Source organism: Castor canadensis, chromosome 5, assembly GCF_047511655.1.
Source record: "Castor canadensis chromosome 5, mCasCan1.hap1v2, whole genome shotgun sequence".
In the NCBI taxonomy this organism is placed as follows: Eukaryota; Metazoa; Chordata; class Mammalia; order Rodentia; family Castoridae; genus Castor; species Castor canadensis.
Window position 1 is genome coordinate 156,148,565 of NC_133390.1, and position 19,354 is coordinate 156,167,918.

The 19,354-nt window shown below is 39.8% G+C and overlaps 1 protein-coding gene and 1 pseudogene across 6 annotated transcripts in view; one reads left to right on the forward strand and one right to left on the reverse strand.

Moving 5' to 3' along the window:
- Positions 1-3,028: 3,028 nt before the first annotated feature.
- Positions 3,029-3,937, reverse strand: LOC109691779 (cyclin-C-like; annotated as a pseudogene).
- A 3,200-nt stretch (positions 3,938-7,137) lies between these two features.
- Positions 7,138-19,354, forward strand: part of Tpx2 (TPX2 microtubule nucleation factor) — a 49,346-nt gene continuing 37,129 nt past the window's right edge. For 3 of the 6 annotated variants that reach the window (XM_020171962.2, XM_020171964.2, XM_074074520.1), the window contains exons 1-2: positions 7,138-7,270; positions 9,998-10,114. The gene's annotated coding sequence lies outside the window, so the exon portion shown is untranslated. Of the gene's footprint in view, positions 7,271-7,323; positions 7,347-9,997; positions 10,115-19,354 lie in introns of those variants that run through there. The other 3 variants (XM_074074518.1, XM_020171963.2, XM_074074519.1) reach the window with 3 other exon arrangements.

The following is a 19,354-nucleotide window of genomic DNA, read 5'->3' on the forward strand; positions in this document are numbered from 1 at the left end:
TTACTGAAAAGGCACCTCTGCATTAGCAATCTCTTCCCATCCCCCACTCCTATCTCCCAGACCTCAGCAGCCACTGATCTATCTGTCTATGGATCTATCTATTCTGGAAATTTCATGTTACTAGAATAATACAATCTTCCTTCCTTCCTTCCTCCTTTCCTTCCTTCCTTCCTTCCTTCCTCCCTCCCTCCCTTCTTTCTTTCATTCTTTCTTCCTTCCTTCCTTCCTTCCTTTCCCCCTCCCTCCTTCCTTCTGCTCTTCTATCTTTCTCTCTCCTTCCTTCTTCCTTTCCTCCCTTCCTCTCTTTGTTTCTTTCTTTCTTTCTTGTGCTGGAGCACACATTCTGCCACTGAGCTACACTCTTACCCCTCCCCTGCTTTTAAAAATAAATTTTGAGGCAGGCTAACCTTGAACTTGAAATCTCCCTGTCTCAGCCTCCCGAATAGCTGGGGTTACAGGTATGTACCACTGCACCTGGCAGTATTTGTCATTTTCAGTCTAACTCTTTTCACATAGCATAATGCTTCAGGTTCATCTTTGTTGTGTACATATTAGTACATCACTCCTTCTATTAAAGAATAGTACTTCACTATATGGATATGCTATTTATCCACTTACCAATTGGTGGACATTTGGTTTGTCTCCTACAGTCCATTTTGTTTGTTTGCTTTTGTTTTGTTTTGGATTTTGGTGGTACTGGGGTTTGAATTCAGGGCCTTGTGCTTGCTGCAGGTGCTCCAGCCCCAGCCCATGTTTTTAACCATAGTGCACTGAGGTGTCTGAAATCCTTCGCCCAAAATGGATCCTACATCAGCCACAAAGGAAGAGACACCCACAGAACCCCTGTGCTTGATTAGATGGGAGACTATAAGACAGAATGGTGCCCCCTTCTCTAGAGATCATGGCTTATAACCTGCAACCTTTTCTGGGGAGGTGTTGGGAAGTTATTTCACCATTCAGAGTCAATGACCGGCAGGTGTCCATGCTGGATGAAGTAGAAGGTCCCCACTGAGCTGGATGGCAGGTTCAGATTTCTGCCCTGGTGATCACTAGATCGTATGGGCACAAAGTGAAGGATCAGACTTGGAAGGGCAGGGATTGCCTTTATTTCTCCCATCCTCCCGCCATCCTCTCCTTCCCTTAATACTAGGGATTGAACCCAGGACTTCATGCAAGCAAGGCATATACTCTTACCACTGAACTGTAGCCCAAGCCCTTCTCTCTGTCTCTTAAAACAGAAAACTTTCTATCCCAGTGACTCTTCCTTTTCTCTCCTTTGTAGTCTTTCTTTTACAGAAAAAATTAGTAAATTCAAATTACATAAATAATGCACTACAACATTCATTTAAAAAATATGTAGGGGAGCAGGGCATTGGTGGCTCACACCTGTAATCCCAAGCTACTCAGGTGGCAGAGGTCAGGAGGATTGCAGTTTGAAGCCGTCTTGGGCAAATTGTTTGCGAGACCTATCTTGAAAAGACCCATCACAAAAAAGGGCTGGTGGAGTGGCTCAAGGTGTAGGCCCTGAGTTCAAACCCCAGTCCCACAAAAAAGAAGAAAGAAAAGAAAGAAAGAAAGAAAGAAAGAAAGAAAGAAAGAAAGAAAGAAAGAAAGAAAGAAAGAAAGAAAGAAAGAAAGAAAGAAAGAAAGAAAAGAAAGAAAGAAAGAAAATGTGTCTCCAAAGATACCTTTCTGTCAACCCAGGTTCATGGAAGTCTTTAACTGCTACTTAGTATTCTATTCTCTCACAATATTATGAAATATTCCCCTATTTATAAAAATTTAGGTGGTTTCCAATTTCTCACAAGTATTGTGCAATGTATCAGACTGTTAGTTGATTTCCCTATTCCCACTCTTGTCTCCTTCCCTTAGTGATGGCTGAAATTGTGGGTGGAATGGACCAGATATGTCCGTGCCTACTTCCAGCACTAAAATTCTGCTTTAGTGGTATCAGACCACATGGTCTCCTGACACAGATTGGGTACTTGATGTTCAACCTAGAACATCATGGATACAGCAGGAATGAGAGGAGAAGAATCCCTTGAACCAGACTTGCTTGTTAATTTGAAAGGACTTGGGAAGTTCTTGTGCACATCATCCTAGCCTCCTGGTTTGCCTCATTCATTCATTCATTTGGCCAGTCACTGAGCACCTTTTGTCTCAAAGGCACTACACAGCTCTGATACCCCTTCTCTCCTAGTTCAGAGCAAGGCACTTCCCATCACCACCCATACCTGTCTACTCTGTGGCCCTGCACATGCCTGCTGGCAGGTGTGTGTGCTGAAAGTGGGGCAGCCACAGCCTAGGCAGACCCCTACCCTCCTTTGTCCCACTGTCTGTGTCCAGCACCTGCCTTTCTCTTCTTGCCACCCACCCTTTGCGGCCTGTCAGCAAACAGTTTTGCACTTATCATCGCTAAACTTGCCAAATCTTTTACTTATTAACCTGTTTAATGCCTGCCTTTTCCATTAGAATGTCAGCTCCACAAGGACAGGGATTTTCGTCTAGGTCCTTTCACTGTGACTGGCACATAGTAGGTAGTCAATAAATAATGCCTCTGTGTGGATGAGGATGAGTGTGCCTTTTTTCTTTTTTTGGTTTTATGTTTTTATTGTTTGGAACTTTGTACCTTCACACATAACAAGCAGTCTGCAAGTTAGTGTCCATATACACTCAGAAATTTAAATTAAGATGTGGGATTTTATTATTATTACAGGTATCACTCAACATAGAGATTATAGGTTTTTGTGAACAAATTTCCTTCAAAATTAAATCTTAGATAAAAATTCTATTTCTACTATTTAGGAAAATTGAAAGTGTTCTTCCAAAACACAATAACAACAACAACAACAAAACCCCTGTTGTCCAATGGCATAATAAAATCCTATGTAAGTACAGTAAACCTTTGTAAGTCAGAAAAAAAACACAGTAATTTCCTGGAAAACACTGAATACTTAAACTAGAAATAACTAAAACTGAAAATACCAGTAACTGTGGCAATGGGATTATTGCCTTATCTTGTCCACCATTATCTTGTAGCTCTAGGCCCTGCCACTGGTGGAGAATCACTCCGGGAATTTCTGTTGGGAGGTGGTTTTGGTTTCGTCATCTTACCAAGAATACTTGCCATCTCTTTTCTCTCGTGAAAATTCTTCCACTGCTCATATAGTATTAAAATAACCCTGATAACTTCCAAAATCCCCTCCAGATCCACAGAAAGCTCAGCAAACCATTGTCTGGCATCTTTCTGCTGTACAACACAGCTACGTGTAGGCTAGCTAAAGCTATCATGAAAAAAGGGTACAGTAGGCAAAGATCGTTGGGTAGGTATCATTCACTATCTCCCATCCAAGGAGAAGCAACAGGTCTCCTTGGCCTATGTCCTGCACATCCTGGAGTGAAGGTCTGTAAGGATGGCACACTGTCAAGCAGCAATCTATTAGTTCTGAAAGATAGAATTCACATTCTGATATATGGCTCATCCTGTAAGGAAATTCCTTTGCAAAGGCATTTGAAAATCTAGATTTTTATACAGGTGTAGCAGCAGAAATCAATCTTGTATTTGAGACTACTCCAAATTCTTCTACTTTGGATGCCAACAATATATGGGTAAGAGTCATGTTTTAGAGGAGCTATACTTTTCAGAGAATACTTGGCGTGGAATCTCTTGAAATAAACTGTAGCAGTGGCAATAACTTGGTGTCTTATTTAAGATGTTCACCTAGTGCTCGGATAACATTTGTAAAAAATATAATTTCCAACACTCTTCTTCTCAGAGAAACTTTAAGTCCTTTTGGCGCTCCTTCAACAGATCTTGTTTATCCAAAATCCATTGTAAATAATGGGAGCGCCTTATTTAAAAAAAAAAAAAAAAAAAAGCACCAGCCCACAGAGCAACTGTAGACCAGTCCATGGAGTACCCACACTCCTGGATCATTTCTGCTTGGCTCTGCTCTGCAGCAGTGACTGAGTGTGTCTCTTGGAGCTAAATGTAGAAATGGAAGTCCTAGGTCACAGGGCACACATGGTTGACATTTTATATCTATATGTGTTTGTTTTGGTGGGACCGGGGTTTGAACTCAGGGCTTCCATACTTGCAAAGCAGGCACTCTACCTCTTGAGCCACACCTCCAGTCTATTTTGCTCTGGTTATTTTGGAGATGGGGGTCTCTACAACTATTTACGAGGGCTGGCCTTGAATCTAGATCTTTGCCATCTCAGCCTCCCAGCAAGTAGGATTATAGATGTGAGCCACTGCCACCCAGCTCACAGTTGGCCCTGTTTTGGTGAGGAGAGCATGGCAGTGCTGGGCTTTGAACTCAGGGCCTCATGCTCTACTGCTTGAGCCACTCTGCCAGCCAGTTGACATAGATGTTGGCCACTTCCCTCTAAAGTTTTTTTTTAGGGGGGAGAAATAAACCAAGCCTTGTATGCACATATGAATAATAAAAGAAAAATGAAAAAAAAAAAATAAAGTTTTTTTTTTTGTCCTTAGCAGCTCTGGGGTTTGAACTCAGGCCCTTTGAGTTCAGGGCCTTTGAGATTGAATTCAGCTTCAGCAGTTATCAACTTATGGCATCTAAACTCCCACCTTCCTCCCTACTCTGCATACTCCCAATCATTCTGAAGCAGGTTCTAGAATCATTTTATCCTTACCATGTCTGTACATTATCTCTAAAACACAAGGATGTTTATGAAACAAAATCCTAGCAATTTATTTACTTTTTGGCAGTACTAGGGTTTAAATTCAGGGCTTTGTACTTGCTAGGCAAGCCCTACTCCCTCTTGAGCCATGCTCCAGCTCTCTATTTTTTTTTTTTGCTAGTGGTTATTTTTTCATTAGTGTCTTTAGGTTTTGCCCAGATGGGCCTCAGACTGTGATCCTCTTGCCTATGCCTACAGGCATCCAGTTTTTGGTCAAGATGCAAGTCTTGCTAACTTTTTGCCCAGGCTGGCCTCAATCTATGATCCTCCCAATCTCTGCTTTCGAGTAGTTGGGATTGTTGTCATGAGCCACCACAACCAGCCCTTACTTTTTTGGTGGTACTGAGGTTTGAACTCAGGGCATCATGCTTGCTGGGCAGGCACTATATAGCTTGAATTGCACCTCCAGATCATCCCTTACTTTTTAAAAACAGTAGATCTCTCATCCTATTGAATTTTCCTGTTTGAGTTTTGCTGATTGTACCCCCATGGTGTGAATGAACCAAACCACACTTTAAAAATTACTATAATTTCATGTTAATAGGTATGAAACCTGGCACGTTATTTCCCTGTTAAAAGGAAAAAAACAAAAAGCAACTTGTGACAAACTTAAAAGAGTTTAATTGAGTAAAGAACAATCCCCAACCCTCAGAATTAGAACAAGTTCCAAGAACTCTGGTTTACATCACCGGCAAACAGCATTTATGCAGAGAAAACAGAAGTGAGATGCAGAGATGGCTTAATTGTTCACTGCTCACATTTTGCCTTATTTGAGTCAGTTGGCAGTCTACGTATGATTGACTGAGTCTCAATTATTTGTTACAAGAGTACAGTGTACTAAGTTAAGTTTTCAGTTGTGTTCCTACGATTTAGGCTATATGCAGTTCCTTATGTAAGGACTTCAGTGCTGAGGCATCCTCAGGCCAAATTTAGTTTAACACGGCCAGTTTTCAAAACTTCAGATGCCACTTGGGCTTTTCCTCTTCCATATGAATTATTTTTTCTTTTTTTTTTGGCAGTACTGGGTATCAAACTCAGGACTTACCTGCTTGCTAGGTAGACGCTCTACGACCTAAGCCACTTCACCAACCCTTCTTTGTGTTGGGTGTTTTTGAGTCAGGGTTTCTCGAACCATTTGCCTGGGCTGGCATCAAACAGCGATCCTCCTGATCTCTGCCTCCCTAGTAGTTTGGACTAGAGACGTGACCCACTGCCTCCCAGCTTCCATGTGAACTTATTTTAAAATTGACTTGGCAAGTTCTGTTACAAAACCTATTGAATTTGTTATTTTGTAATTATTATTTTTGGCGTTATTGGGGTTTTAATTCAGGGTCTCACACTTCCTAGGCAGGCACTCTGCCACTCGAGCAACCCTGCCAGTCCAACCTATTGGGATTTGTATTATTTTTTTATTTGGACAATTAACATCTTTACAATGTTGTATCTCTCCATCCATAATCTAACTAATAATCTAACTTTAAAATAGCTATGCAATAAAGTTTTAATTTTTCCCATTAAAGGCTTAAGCTTCCTGTGTGTGTGTGAGAGGGATAGGGTTTCAACTCAGGCTTAGCGCTTGCAAGGCAGGCTTGAGCCACTCCGCCAGTCCTTAAGTTTATTTTTTATAACTTCGTAGTTTTTGTTGCTATTATAAAAGGGGTTTTGTTCTCGTTGTTGCTATTATCCATCAATCCAATTGATTGATTATGTATAAAAATAACAGACATATCCAATTCCCATGTCCTCCACTTATGCGATTTCGGACAAGTTTACTCAGTTTTTTTTTTTGAGCAGTTATTTTCTTATACAAGGGAATGAATAATAAAGCTAGGAGTGTACTGGTGGAGGGGTAGAGCGTTTGCCTAGCCAAGTGTGAGGCCCAGAGTTCAAACCCCAGTACCCCCCCCAAACTAGGAGTACAATTGAGATTAAAAATGAACGACGAAAACAACCAATAAGCTGCGGCTTTCAGCCTGATAAAGTCCAGGAAGGGACTCAACAAGGAGTTTAAGAGATTACAATTGGGAAGAGACGCTGGGGGCGAGTCTATGTTGCAGGTAGGAAATCCCTTGAGAAAATGAAGAAAATTCCAACAAATATTAAAAACACAATGCACAAGCATGGAGAGAATAATTTCTTAAGATCGAGTTTAGAAAAAGTTTTCTTCCATGGATGCGTTAGGAAGGCCCAGCATGCGTGCCGTAGGAGGATTTAAATAGATTCCCCCCTTCTGCAGTTGGTACCACCTTTCCCAAATAGTTACGAGCAGCGCATTCTGGGCTTTGCAGTTATGTCTTCATAAGCTTTGTTCCCATTGGTTTTCATTGGTTCCTGAGACTATATTTCCCGGAAACCTCCTCTGCCGGTTGTTTACTTGGCCCTCCTCCTGACTTCCGGCGTCGCTGCGGTCTCTGGGGCCAATCAGGAGGCTGGGATTTTCTTCTCCCGGCGCTCTGATTGGTGCATTTGACTGGGCTGCCTGGGTTCAAAATTTCAACGGTACTGAAAGAGACCCGCGGCCGGCTTGCGGGGCTTGGTTGTCAGAGCTGAGGCGAAGTGAGGCGAGGTGAGCCGTGGGGTGAAAAGTAGGGAGCAGCTGGGGCGCTGGTCTCGGTTCTTCGTGATTTTCGAACGGCTTACAGGTCGCTACCCAACCTCTAGCGTCGTCCGCGCCTCTATGTCCGGCCTCCGCGGCGGTTTCGGGGCTTGTCCCTCCTAGATTGGGTAGGGTGGGAGCGGGGTCTTCGGGGCACCCACCTCTTGGTGACAGGGGATTGGCCTGAAGTCTGTCCGAAAAACCTAGGAGAAGGAGTTGTGGGAGGCTGTCGGCTAATAACAGTAACAATTATTACTGTTACTACCATGCTAACATCTGTAATAATTTACTGGACTAAACACGCTACGTGGGTTTTTTTGTTTTTTTTGTTTTTCAATTTTCACACCAAGCCAATGAATTAGGTGCCGATTTTAGCCCCACTTTACAGAGAAAGAAACTGAGACCCGAGTTTGGAGAAATGGGATGAAAATAGCAGCTCTGTCCTCAAGAATGGAGGGAAATCGATTTGGTCTCAGACGGCTACATTCCAAAACTTTTGTATAAGATAGAAAAGTAAATCAGATAGTGTGACAGCATAATTGAGGGAAAGTTTAATCCCATTTGGAATTGTCTTCTATTTGGGTTTTAAAATTCATTTTCACGTTATCAGTATTTGCCTAACACTTTCATTGTGTCGAGTCACTCGGTATTAATTGCTTTTCTTACCTTCCTTCTTAGATCATTTATAGATTGGAGGGGGAGGGAAAACTGTGATCCAGGTTATAATATTGCAGGGTTAGTTTACCCCCTACTTTTTTCCTACCCTTTATTTTTTCTCCTCCCTATTTTCTTGATACGTGGTTTCTTTTTCTCACAATTTTCTAGTAGTTTAGTAGCAGTGACTCCCCCAAACCATCCCTGTTTAGGATAGAAGAGAATTGTTTGTTTCAGGCAGGATCTCACAATGTAGCCGGGTCTCAAACTCATCCTCCTCCTACTTCAGCCTCCCTAATGCTAGGATTGCAGTTGTGAAGATTTTTGACTCCCAGATTTTGTCATAAATTCTCCTACTGGTATACTTTCTCTCAGTCATCAGATGTTATTTAAAAATAGAACTGTTTTTTCCAAAAAAAAGAGGGTAGAGATGTGGCTCAAGTGGTAGAGTGCATGCCTATCTCGAGGTTCTGAGTTCAAACCCCAGTACAGAGAGAGAGAAAGAATATGAGAGAGTAAAGAACTGTTTGCTGCTGTAATAAGACTATTTTTGTTTTGTGGCCCTTGGTTACTTTAGATATATTGTTCAGTATTAAATTGTTATTCTTGGTTCAAAATTACTGTGGTTCCCAGTTAGCCAGTTAATTGCCTTTGAGGGTGTACTGAGTGCTCAGATTGGTGTTAGGTACTGTGAATATTCAGATGTGTGATATATTCAAGGTACAAAAAGATTGATTCAAATTGACCAGTGACTAATCAGAACAAAACAAGATAGCATGTGTTTTGTATTGTAAATGTTCTGACAATTTAGAGGTGAGGGATATCAATGAGGCTTAAAACAGATAAGGGTGGCTTTGTGAGGTAGGTGGGATGCAAACTGACTCTTGAAAAACAGAGTTTGGTTCGACAGGGACAAGAATAATCCTGGTACATAGGAATCACCTACTTAATATCTGTAGAATTGAATAGAGGAGGGCACTACATAAATTGACTAGAAAATTGCAGGTATCAAAAACTGGATCATATTCAAATAGGTTGGCAAATTTGTTTAAATATTCAAATTATTTAAATAAAATAGTGTTATTTTGTTTAAGCTCACACTTAAATCTATGTATTCCAACCTTCATAAAATTAATTTATCCTACAGTTGCAATTAAGCTTGCCCCAGAGAAAGGATTATGTGGGAAAGTCCTTCATTTCCTGTTTAGGTATCAGGAGAGATTCAAAGTTCTACATTTCATGTAGATATGTGAATGTATTTATTGGTTATTTTTATTTTAGGCTTTCCTGGGGTTTTCCTTCTGTCTTTTTTTTTTTTTTTTAAACTTACTGGAGAACAGAGTAGGGGAATTTGAATGTTCTTTGATAAATTTAATTTTCTTTGCCAAATGGCTAATTAGGAAGTAAAATTGACTACAGGGTAATTGAATAGCCCAAGTTATCAGTGACGAGATCTGTATTTGAGACAGAGATATAGAGATCAGCAGTCCAGGGCACTTTGTGAAAAAAAGGATAGATAACTTAGGAGAGGTTCTGTTTTTGTTTACATAGGGAAAGAAATTAAAGGTTAATAGAAAGGTAGAAAGTTATATGTATATATGAGATTTCATGAAAGATGTAAAGGATTCAGCAAAAGAGGATGGTAAGTTTGTTCATATTTAAAGTGAGCCTGTTATTTGTCCTGATATTTGAATAGAATTACACACTACCATCCTTTGGTGCCAGTGTTCATAAACTACAGCCTTTGGAAAGATTGCTTTAAAGTGAGAGTATGTAATAGAAAGACACCAGGAGACAGTCTGTGTACTTTTACACCTATACAACTGCATCGATTAAGTGTGGCATGTTGGGAGATGCATGCCATACTTCTGTTTGGCTCTCAGAAGTACCCTTTGGTTTTGAGGGTAGGTATCCTTGGTCTTTTATTTATTTTTCCTATGTTGCATGTAGGAGACTCTAATAAAATGAAGTGCACACACATAGCAAGGATTTTTTTTTAAAGTTTAAATTGAACTTTTTTCATCAGTTTTCTGCTACTTTCAGATTCTTAATAAGTATCTGCCAGACTTCAAGATTTCAGAAGAGACGTGAAACAGTATATTGCAACTTTAAGACAAGGCTGTAGGCTAGTGGACTGGATAGACTGATCTTAAAACACAGGTAAGGCCATCTTCACAGTGAGTTACATTAAAAAGGAATAAGTGTCTGGGTACTAGTCACTCATGCCTGTAATCATTACTTGGGAGGCTGAGATTGGAAGGATCTTGGTTCAAGACTAGCCCAGACAAATGGTTCATAAGATCTCATCTCCAAAGTAACCATAGCAAAATGGACTGGAGGTATGACTTAAGTGATAGAATACCTGTTTTGCAAATCCCTGAGTTCAAACCTCAGTCTTAACAAAAAAGAAAAAAAAGGAATAAGGGAACATTAATAGATCAGCTTTATAAGTGTTTATAAGACTTTATGTGTCTTTATAAGGTAAAAACATATTTTAGAAGGAGATTTATATAATACGGAAAAGCAAATAGAAGACCTCTGTTTCAGGTCTTCAGATACTGCGGTACTGGGGCTTGAACTCAGGGCCTTCACCTTGAGCTATTCCACCAGCCCTTTTTGTGAAGGGTTTTTCAAGAGAGGGTCTCATGAAACTGTGTGCCCAGTCTGGCTTCGAACCATGATCCTCCTAATCTCTGCCTCCTGACAAGCTAGGATTACAGGCCTGAGCTACTAGTGCCTGGCTTGTGGCTGATATTTTTTTGATAGACTTTATAGTTTTTTTCTGTGCCTGTATTTCATTTTAAAAAATCATATACTAGCTGGGCATGGTGGTGCATGCATGTAATACCAAAATTTAAGAGGCTGAGGCAGGAGGATCAGAGATCCAGCCTGGCCAGCCTGGTCTACATAGTGAGTTCAAGTCCAATCTGCTCTACGTACTGAGACCCTGTCTCCAAAAATAAAATCAGACTGGGCATAGTAGCTCATGCCTGTAATCATAGCTACTTGGAAAATGGAGATTGGAAAGATTATGTTTGAGTCCAGCCTTGGCAAAATGGTTGAGATACTTCCATCTCAACCAATAAAAGTTGGTTGAGGTGGTGCATGCCTGTCATCCCAGCTACCCGAGAAGTATAAACAGGAGGATCTTGATCCAGGCCCGTGGGGGCATAAACTCTAGACCCTATTTGAAAAATATCTAAAGCAATAAGGGTTGGGGATATGGCTCAAGTGGTAGAGTGCCTGCCTAGCAAGCACAAGATCTTTTTTTTTTTTTTTTTCAAATTTTTATTTTATTCATCTGTGCATACAATGTTTGGGTCATTTCTCCCCCCTTCCCTCCCCCTCCCTTCCCCTCGCCCCCTCCCTCTCCCCCCCACCCCCTCACTTCCCGGCAGAAACTATTTTGCCCTTATCTCTAATTTTGTTGAAGAGAGAGTATAAGCAATAATAGGAAGGACCAAGGGATTTTGCTAGTTGAGATAAGGATAGCTATACAGGGAGTTGACTCACATTGATTTCCTGTGCATGTGTGTTACCTTCTAGGTTAATTCTTGAACTAACCTTTTCTCTAGTTCCTGGTTCCCTTCTCCTATTGGCCTCAGTTGCTTTAAAGTATCTGCTTTAGTTTCTCTGTGTTGAGGGCAACAAATGCTATCTAGTTTTTTAGTGTCTTACCTATCCTCATACCTCCCTTGTGTGCTCTCGCTTTATCATGTGCTCAAAGTCCAATCCCCTTGTTGTGTTTGCCCTTGATCTAATGTCCGCATATGAGGGAGAACATACCAGGTTAGCCTGGTCTTTTTGGGCCAGGCTAACCTCACTCAGAATGATGTTCTCCAATTCCATCCATTTACCAGCAAATGATAACATTTCGTTCTTCTTGGCTGCATAAAATTCCATTGTGTATAAATACCACATTTTCTTAATCCATTTGTCAGTGGTGGGGCATCTTGGCTGTTTCCATAACTTGACTATTGAAGCACAAGGTCTTGAGTTCAACCTCCAGAATTCCTCCCTCTATTCTCCCCACACTCTGCAAAACTCCCCCCACAAAAAGGGCTGAGTGCTGCTGGCTCATGCTTGTAATCGTAGGTACTTGGAGAGGCTGGGATCGGGAGGATTGATGTTCAAGGCCAGCCTAGGCAAATAGTTCATGAGACCCCATCTCCAAATAACCAGAGCAAAATGGAGTGAATTTGTGTCTCAAGCAGTAGAATCCCTGCTTTGCAAGTGCTGAAATGCTAAGTTTAAACTCCAGCCCCACCAGAACAACAAAAAAAAATCATACACTAAAAACCATTGTTATGGCTCAGTGCCAGTGGCTGACACCTGTAATTACCATTTGAAGCCAGCCCTGCGCAAATAGTTTGTGAGACCCTATCGCCAAAATACTCAACGCAAAAACAAGGCTGGTAGGGTGCCTGCCTAGCAAGTGTGAAGCCCTGAGTTCAAACCCCAGTACCTCAAAAACAAACAAAACAATAAAACATTGTTACCTTTTTATACACTCAATAATGAGGTTATGAATATTTACCCATGTTCAACATAATTTTAATAGTTATTAAATGGAGGTATTCCATATTATATGGTTCTGCTAGGGTATCTTACCCAGTGAAATTACTGGTCAAAAGAATGTTTTTACTTAAATATTTAGATGACGTCTCACTAAGTAGTCCAGGCTGGCTTCAAACTTTTGTGATTTCCATATGAGTTTTATTAGTTGTTTAGGTTTATTGAATTCTATGCATTGTAAATTCTTAAAGAAGGGTGACATGATGCTCACAAATTTAAAAGATAAATGATAGAAAAATATATTTGTTTGGGGTTTCTGGACAGTGATGATTTAGGACAAGTGTCCATGTGTCCTGTGCTGACTTCTGAGTATTTGGACAGTGAGGGATTGTCATTGGATTTTGAATTGCCCCAATTTTGGAAGCTTCATAGATCTGTTTCTGTAAACAGATCCAATTTCAACATAGAAGTTAAGCAAATATAAATGTGGAAATGCAAAGTCCATTAAATTTTTTTCAGATTTAGTTTATGACTTTGATTAACAGTTAAAATTGTATACTGGATTACGTTGCCATTTACTGACTCCTGATAATCCTGTATTTACAAGGAAAAAAATGTTTTTTCTCCCTTGGCAAAATGAAAATAACTCAACTCTGTTTTATTTGTGCTGATGTAATAGGATCTCTTACCCCTTGTGAAAGTAGGAGAGGGTGTTCCTGGGGAAATGGCACTGCCTGGATGGGATTATTTTAACTAACTACTTCTAATGTAGTTAGTACTTGCTCTGTTTATTATATTACCAGTTGTTTAACTCATGCTTTTCTCTAATAGAAATAGCAGGGCACATCATACAAGCTGCTGCATAGTGAGGTGCTTGAGAACATCTATCACACCAAAGTCTTTGTTTTGCTATGAGCTGCTAGTCCACTATTTCAACCCTGCTTAGAATGTGCCCTCTGCAGCTTTCCCCCACTCACTCTGAACTTGCACCTTTTGATTTATAGAGCTTGTCAAAGCTAGTTATTTTTGGTTTGAGAGTGAGAAAACAGGAGGCAGTGGAGGTTAATTTCAGATGAATGTGGAAACATTACATTCTTCTGCAATCTTCCTCATGTGTATTTGCCCCCATATGATTCCTTTTCCATTTATTTCTTTCCCCAGAAAAAGTCAACATTCATTTTTAATTTAGTACTCTGCAGGTCTGTCAATATCTGTAGGTATCACTTCTGCCAGGAAGCCTTCATTGAATGGCCTTCATCTTGTTCTCCTCTGCATTTCCTGAGTGTCCTCCGTTTATGCCTGTGTCCTAATTGTTGTCTGTATGTATTCTCCACTCAACTGTGAGTTCCTTAAGGAAAGGGATTTGTGTGTGTAACATCTCATTCTTTACTTATTGAAAACAGGAAATGAACTGTATGATATGATGGATGACATTTGATAGGCAGTCTTAAAAATAACCTAACTAGTTCATAGCATAAGGGATTGGTTTTTCCTCAGGTCTCTTGTAGGATTATTGGTCACTAATAGCTATTTTTCCACTGGCACTATATCTAGTTTTGCAAGAGTCTGAGCTGTGGCAGATTCAGATAATTTTGAAATATGAAGCTGATTCTCTTCTCTTGGCTTGGCAGCTTGATTTGTTTGGGGGAATGTGGTTGACGCATGTGCCTTTTTTTTTTTTTTCCTAAGTGAGACCTGTTGACAGAAACTCAATCTTGATTAAGGGGTGCAGGAAGGAATCCAGTTCCCACCGTGTCTGGGGTTCTCTCATTTAAACAGTTGCCTTTAGCTCTGGCCTGTTCCATATCTCTGTAGGCCTGACAGACTTTAATTTTGAAGCTTTTACATCCTAATATTTATTATTTGTGGAGAAGAAATGTGATGAAACTATCAGGATCCAGCCGTTAATTTTAGTTTTCTTCATGTACAAGAAAAGAATCAGAGTTCTCAATAGATGCATATTTGTTTATTCCCATTTGGGAGGGAGGCAGGATGGTTCCTGAGTTGACCAGACCAAACCAAAAGATAGCTGAAAAGAAGTGTGTGTTTGTTTGGGCAGTATTGGAATTTGAACTCAGGGCCTTATGCTTGCTAGGTAGGCACTCTACCACTTGAGCCATGTCTTCAGCCCTATTTTGCTTTAGTTATTTTTTAGATAGGGTTTCTCTTTTATGCCTGGAGTTGGCCTTGGGCCTCAGTCCTCCTATCTATGCCTAGATGGGATGACACATGCATGCCACCGTACCTGGCTTATTTGTTGAGATGGGGGTCTTGCTAGCTTTTTGCCTGGGCTAGCCTCAAGACAAGATCCTCCCGATCTCTACCTCCTGAGTATCTGGGATTACAGTGTGAACCATCATGCCCAGCCTCTGAAGAAGCATTTTAAGAGAGAGGTCATGTTAAAAAAATATTATTTTGGTTTTAAACTTTCACTTAAGATTAGGTGTACTTGGGTTTGTACCTCTTACCTTTTATCCTTTACTAGTCAAATACAGTCCTGGGCAGCCCTTTTGATTCTTAAAAACCTGCTTCATAGTCTGTTTTACTCTAGAAAATCCATTGAGAAGTTCTCACTAGTCTGCATCTTTTTCTTTCTTTTTTTGCAGTATTTGCAGGTTTGAACTCAGGGCCTTATATTTGCTAAGCAGGTGTTCTACCATTTGAGCCACTTTGCCAGCCCTTTTTTGTGTTGGATACTTTTTTTTCAGGATAGGGTCTCACAAGCTGTTTTCCTAGGCTGGCTTCAAACCATGATCCTCCTGTTCTCTGCCTTCCAAGTAGCTAGGATTATAGGTGTGAGTTGCCAACACCTGGTTAATCTGCATTTTATGTAAAGCAAAAATATACAAAAGGATACATTTAGAAAAAAGAGGAATTAAGGGACAATGTTTTGTTTATGGGAAGATTCAGCTTAGCACTTTCTCAATATATTTTGAATAGTATTTGTAATTTACCAATGTTTTTCTTTTTCTTTTCTCTCTCTTTTTCTCTCTTTTTGGTGGCATTACTGGAGTTTGAATTCAGGGCATTGAATTTGTTAGGCAGGGGCTCTACCACTTCAGTCAAGTCCCTAGCCCTCCTTTTGTTTTTGAGATAGTGTCTTACTATATTTATGTAGCCCAGACTAGCCTTGAACTCACAATCCTCCTGACTCAGCCTCCCAAGTGCTGGATTATACCACCATGCCCAGCTCCAAAGTTTTCTTAATGACCAACTTGTAAAGATTTTTAGTTTTCATATAGAACAGAATTTATTTGCATTTGTCTAACAGGTTAGTATGATTTGGTTACCTACTTCTTTCCTGAAGTAATGTTTATAGGAATTTGTATCATAGAATTTGGAATTTTATAGACTTGGTCTTTTAAATTGTATATTACCACTTACTAGTTGGTGATCTTGGAGTGGCTTACCTTCTCTGATCCTGTTTCCTTATTTGTAAAATGGCAATGATAATATCTACCTTCTGTATTGTTATTGTAGCTTGAATGAGATGATTTATATGAAGTGTCTGGAAGGTGGTTGGCCTGCAGTAGACAGTATTTGTAACTTATTATCTATAAATGATTTTGTCTTTTGCCTCATGGCATTTGTTATTTATCTAGTTAAACATCTATTTTTAAGTAAATATCAGATGGTCTGGGGACGTTAGCTTAGTTAAAGAGTGCTTACCTAGGATGTGTGAGATTCTGGTTTCAGACCCCAGTACTATAACAGACAGACAAACAAACGAATAAATAAAAGTGGCAGTGGATAAGAACAGAACTTTTAGTGCCTATCCAGGTTCAAACCCTGGCTCTGCTACTTGTTAGCTGTATGACTGAGCAGTAGTAAATCTCTGATCCTCGGTTTCATTATCTGTTAAATGAGGTAATAACAGTACCTACATTATAGGATTGTTGTGAGGATTTAGTGTGTTTATACAGGTAAAACACTGCCAAGAGTCTGGCATCTCATAAATATTCAGAAATTAATTGCTATTATTATTTTAAACTTTTTGGAGACTGGGTCTTATTATGTAGCCCAGATTGGCCTTGAACTTGTGCTACTCCTGCCTCATCCTCCTGAGTACTGGGATTACAGGCTTATACCCTGCTTGGCTTTTGTTTGTTTGTTTGTTTGGCAGTTCTCCAGATTGAACTCAGGGCCTGGCACTTGCTGGACCAGTGCTCTCCCACTTGAGCCATGCCCCAGCCCTAAGTTATTTTTATTTTTGTTTAGAAAGTATCTCCAGGAATTTTGATGCTCACATGTAATCCCAGCATTTGGGAGGCTGAGAGAGGAGGACTGCAAGTTTGAGGCCAGTCTGGGTTACATAGTGAATTCCGGGCTAGCTTGGGCTATATAGGGAGACCCTATCTTCAAAAAACAAAACAAAGTATGTAATAAACATTCCAGAAAGTCCAATGTCTTCTGGACTGCAACCATAGACTTAGGAGGAAATAAATACTGTATAACTATGTTTTTTCAACTGAAAAGATATAACATATATATTTTATAATACTAAAACATATTCAAAGAGTATCAAAGTTCATATAGTGAAAAGTTTCCCCCTGGTTCTTATCTCCCTAGCTCCTTTTATAGACCCAACTGCTTTTAACACTTTGCCTTCTTCCACAAATAGTCTATGTACATATAAGAATATCTCGCCTTTTTTTTCTTTTTAAAATAAATGGGAGCAGTCTTCTGCATTTTGCCTTTCCCTCTTAATAGCTCTTAGAACTTATTCTCTATATATTGTTACATATTCAGTTATCTAATATTAATGCTACATAATATTTCATTATACAGTTATGCCGTAATTTATTCAGCCAGTCCCCTTGTTAGGATTTGGGTTTCTTGTTTTGGGGGGCTTTTATGAACAATGTTATATTCAGCTTTCTTATACTGACACATGTATAAACATGTATTTGTAAAACTTCTACATTTGGCATGACCTATCAAAAGGAAAAATGCAGATTACGGTCAAAAAAGGCTAGCAGTAATAGCTTCATATTTAAAAAAAGAAAAGAAGGATGTGAGGGGTTAAATTTGAACACTTCGCAGGTTTCTGAGCATGCTTTGGAATCTTGGTTTTTAGAAGGGTAAGTGTGATTGCTGCATGTTACATTCCTGCCTCTTTTCTCCCCCAGCTTTGGGTGTCTTTTACATTCCTGTCTGGAAAGTGTTCCCAGTGACCTTGGTTAGGCATTAAGATCATGGGAATCCAAGATTTTCCCATGTCTTCCAGCATGTTTTTTTTTTTTTTTTTCCACAAGGACAGGATAACTTTTTCCTTGCAGCCAGAGAATTTTAACCATTGTTAGTCACTGAGAAATCTTTTACTGAGGGTCTTTTGAATAAAAATGTGATCCAGGAGAGGAAAGGTACAGGAGGTCAAATGGCAGTGATAATACCCTAGAGTAGTATGTTTCACAGCACTTGAAATGCCTTCATTTGTTTATGGGAAGAGGGTAGAGCAGAGAAGAGAATGGCTTGCCCATTGTCATGCAAGATGGGAATTGTTAGGTAAGGCTAGCGTTCTAAACTTTCATGTTAGTTGGGATTGCTTTTGGCTGTAAGTTAGAGAAAATATAACTGTTTTGGCTTATACAAATAAAGTACTTTTTTCTCTTTTTTAAAGATAGGGTCTCTTAGGTCTATATAGCCCAAGATTATCTTGAACTCATTATGGTAGCCCAAGCTGGCCTTGAACTCCTCCTTGGCCCCTGAGTGGTGTGATTACAGGCATGTAACATTACACCTGGCACAAATAAGGTATTGTTTTTCTCACATAAAAGGTCTGGAGGTAGGTGGTTGCTACTATTTGATCATAATTAGTCAGTAGCTCAGTGATATCATGGGGCCTGTTGTTCTCTTGGCCATCCACTTATATATGTAGGATGACTACTATGACTCTAGTTGTAACATCTGCTTTCAAGGCAGCTAGGGCAAAGGAAAAGGGCAGAAACAATAGCTGTATCAGAATAATAAAAATTTTTCTATGAATCTCTCAGCAAATTCTTAGCTCTCATTGGTCAGAACTGTGTACTGTGGTTACCCCCAAGCTTGGAAGGTGGCTATCAAGGACATGAATTCCGTTTAGTGTACTTCCTACTATTTTGATGGTGTTCAATGGAAAATATTTAACTATGGTTTGGCTTTAGCCGTGTTAATCTTTAATTCTCTTTATGCTTACAATTTATACTATGTAATTTAAGTGTTATATATTATATTTATTGTGTGTGATAGCACTTTAGTTCCTATAAGATTTTAAGTTTCTTTTTGTCTAGCATTAGAGCTACCTTTTTTTTTTTCCCTTTTGTGGAATTGTGCCCTTGAACTCAAGGTTTCATGCTTGCAAAAGCAGGTGCTCTACTGCTTGAGCCATACCTCTAGTCCATTTCGCTCTGGTTATTTTGGAAATGGGGTCTCTTGAACTATTTGTCTGGGCTGGTCTTGAACCACGGTCCTCCTGATCTCAGCCTTCCAAGTAATTAAGATTACAGGTGTGAGCCACTGATGCCCTGCCCTTTTTCTCGGGGTGGGGGGGGGGGCGAGAAGGAGGGGTAGTGAAAGCAAAGTTTATTACAAAAGGAATATATTTTCACAAGAACACCCTAAACCCTCTACTTTTGAATGTGAGGACACAGAGTCTTGTCTTTGAGTATTAGTGAGAAAGGAGCTTAAATATCAGTAGGTCTACAAGTGGCCCCTAGCAAGTGCACAATGTAAGTAACTATTAACAAAAAGCTTAATGAGTTAAGTTGAATAATGAAAGTAGAACTGAGGGAGAGTGAAAATTTAGAATGGGGAGAATAGAGAACACTGTTCAGGTCAAAAGACTATGGAGATTGCATCTGCTTGGAAATGAATATGATGCCATTTTATATGCAAATAGAGACCTTA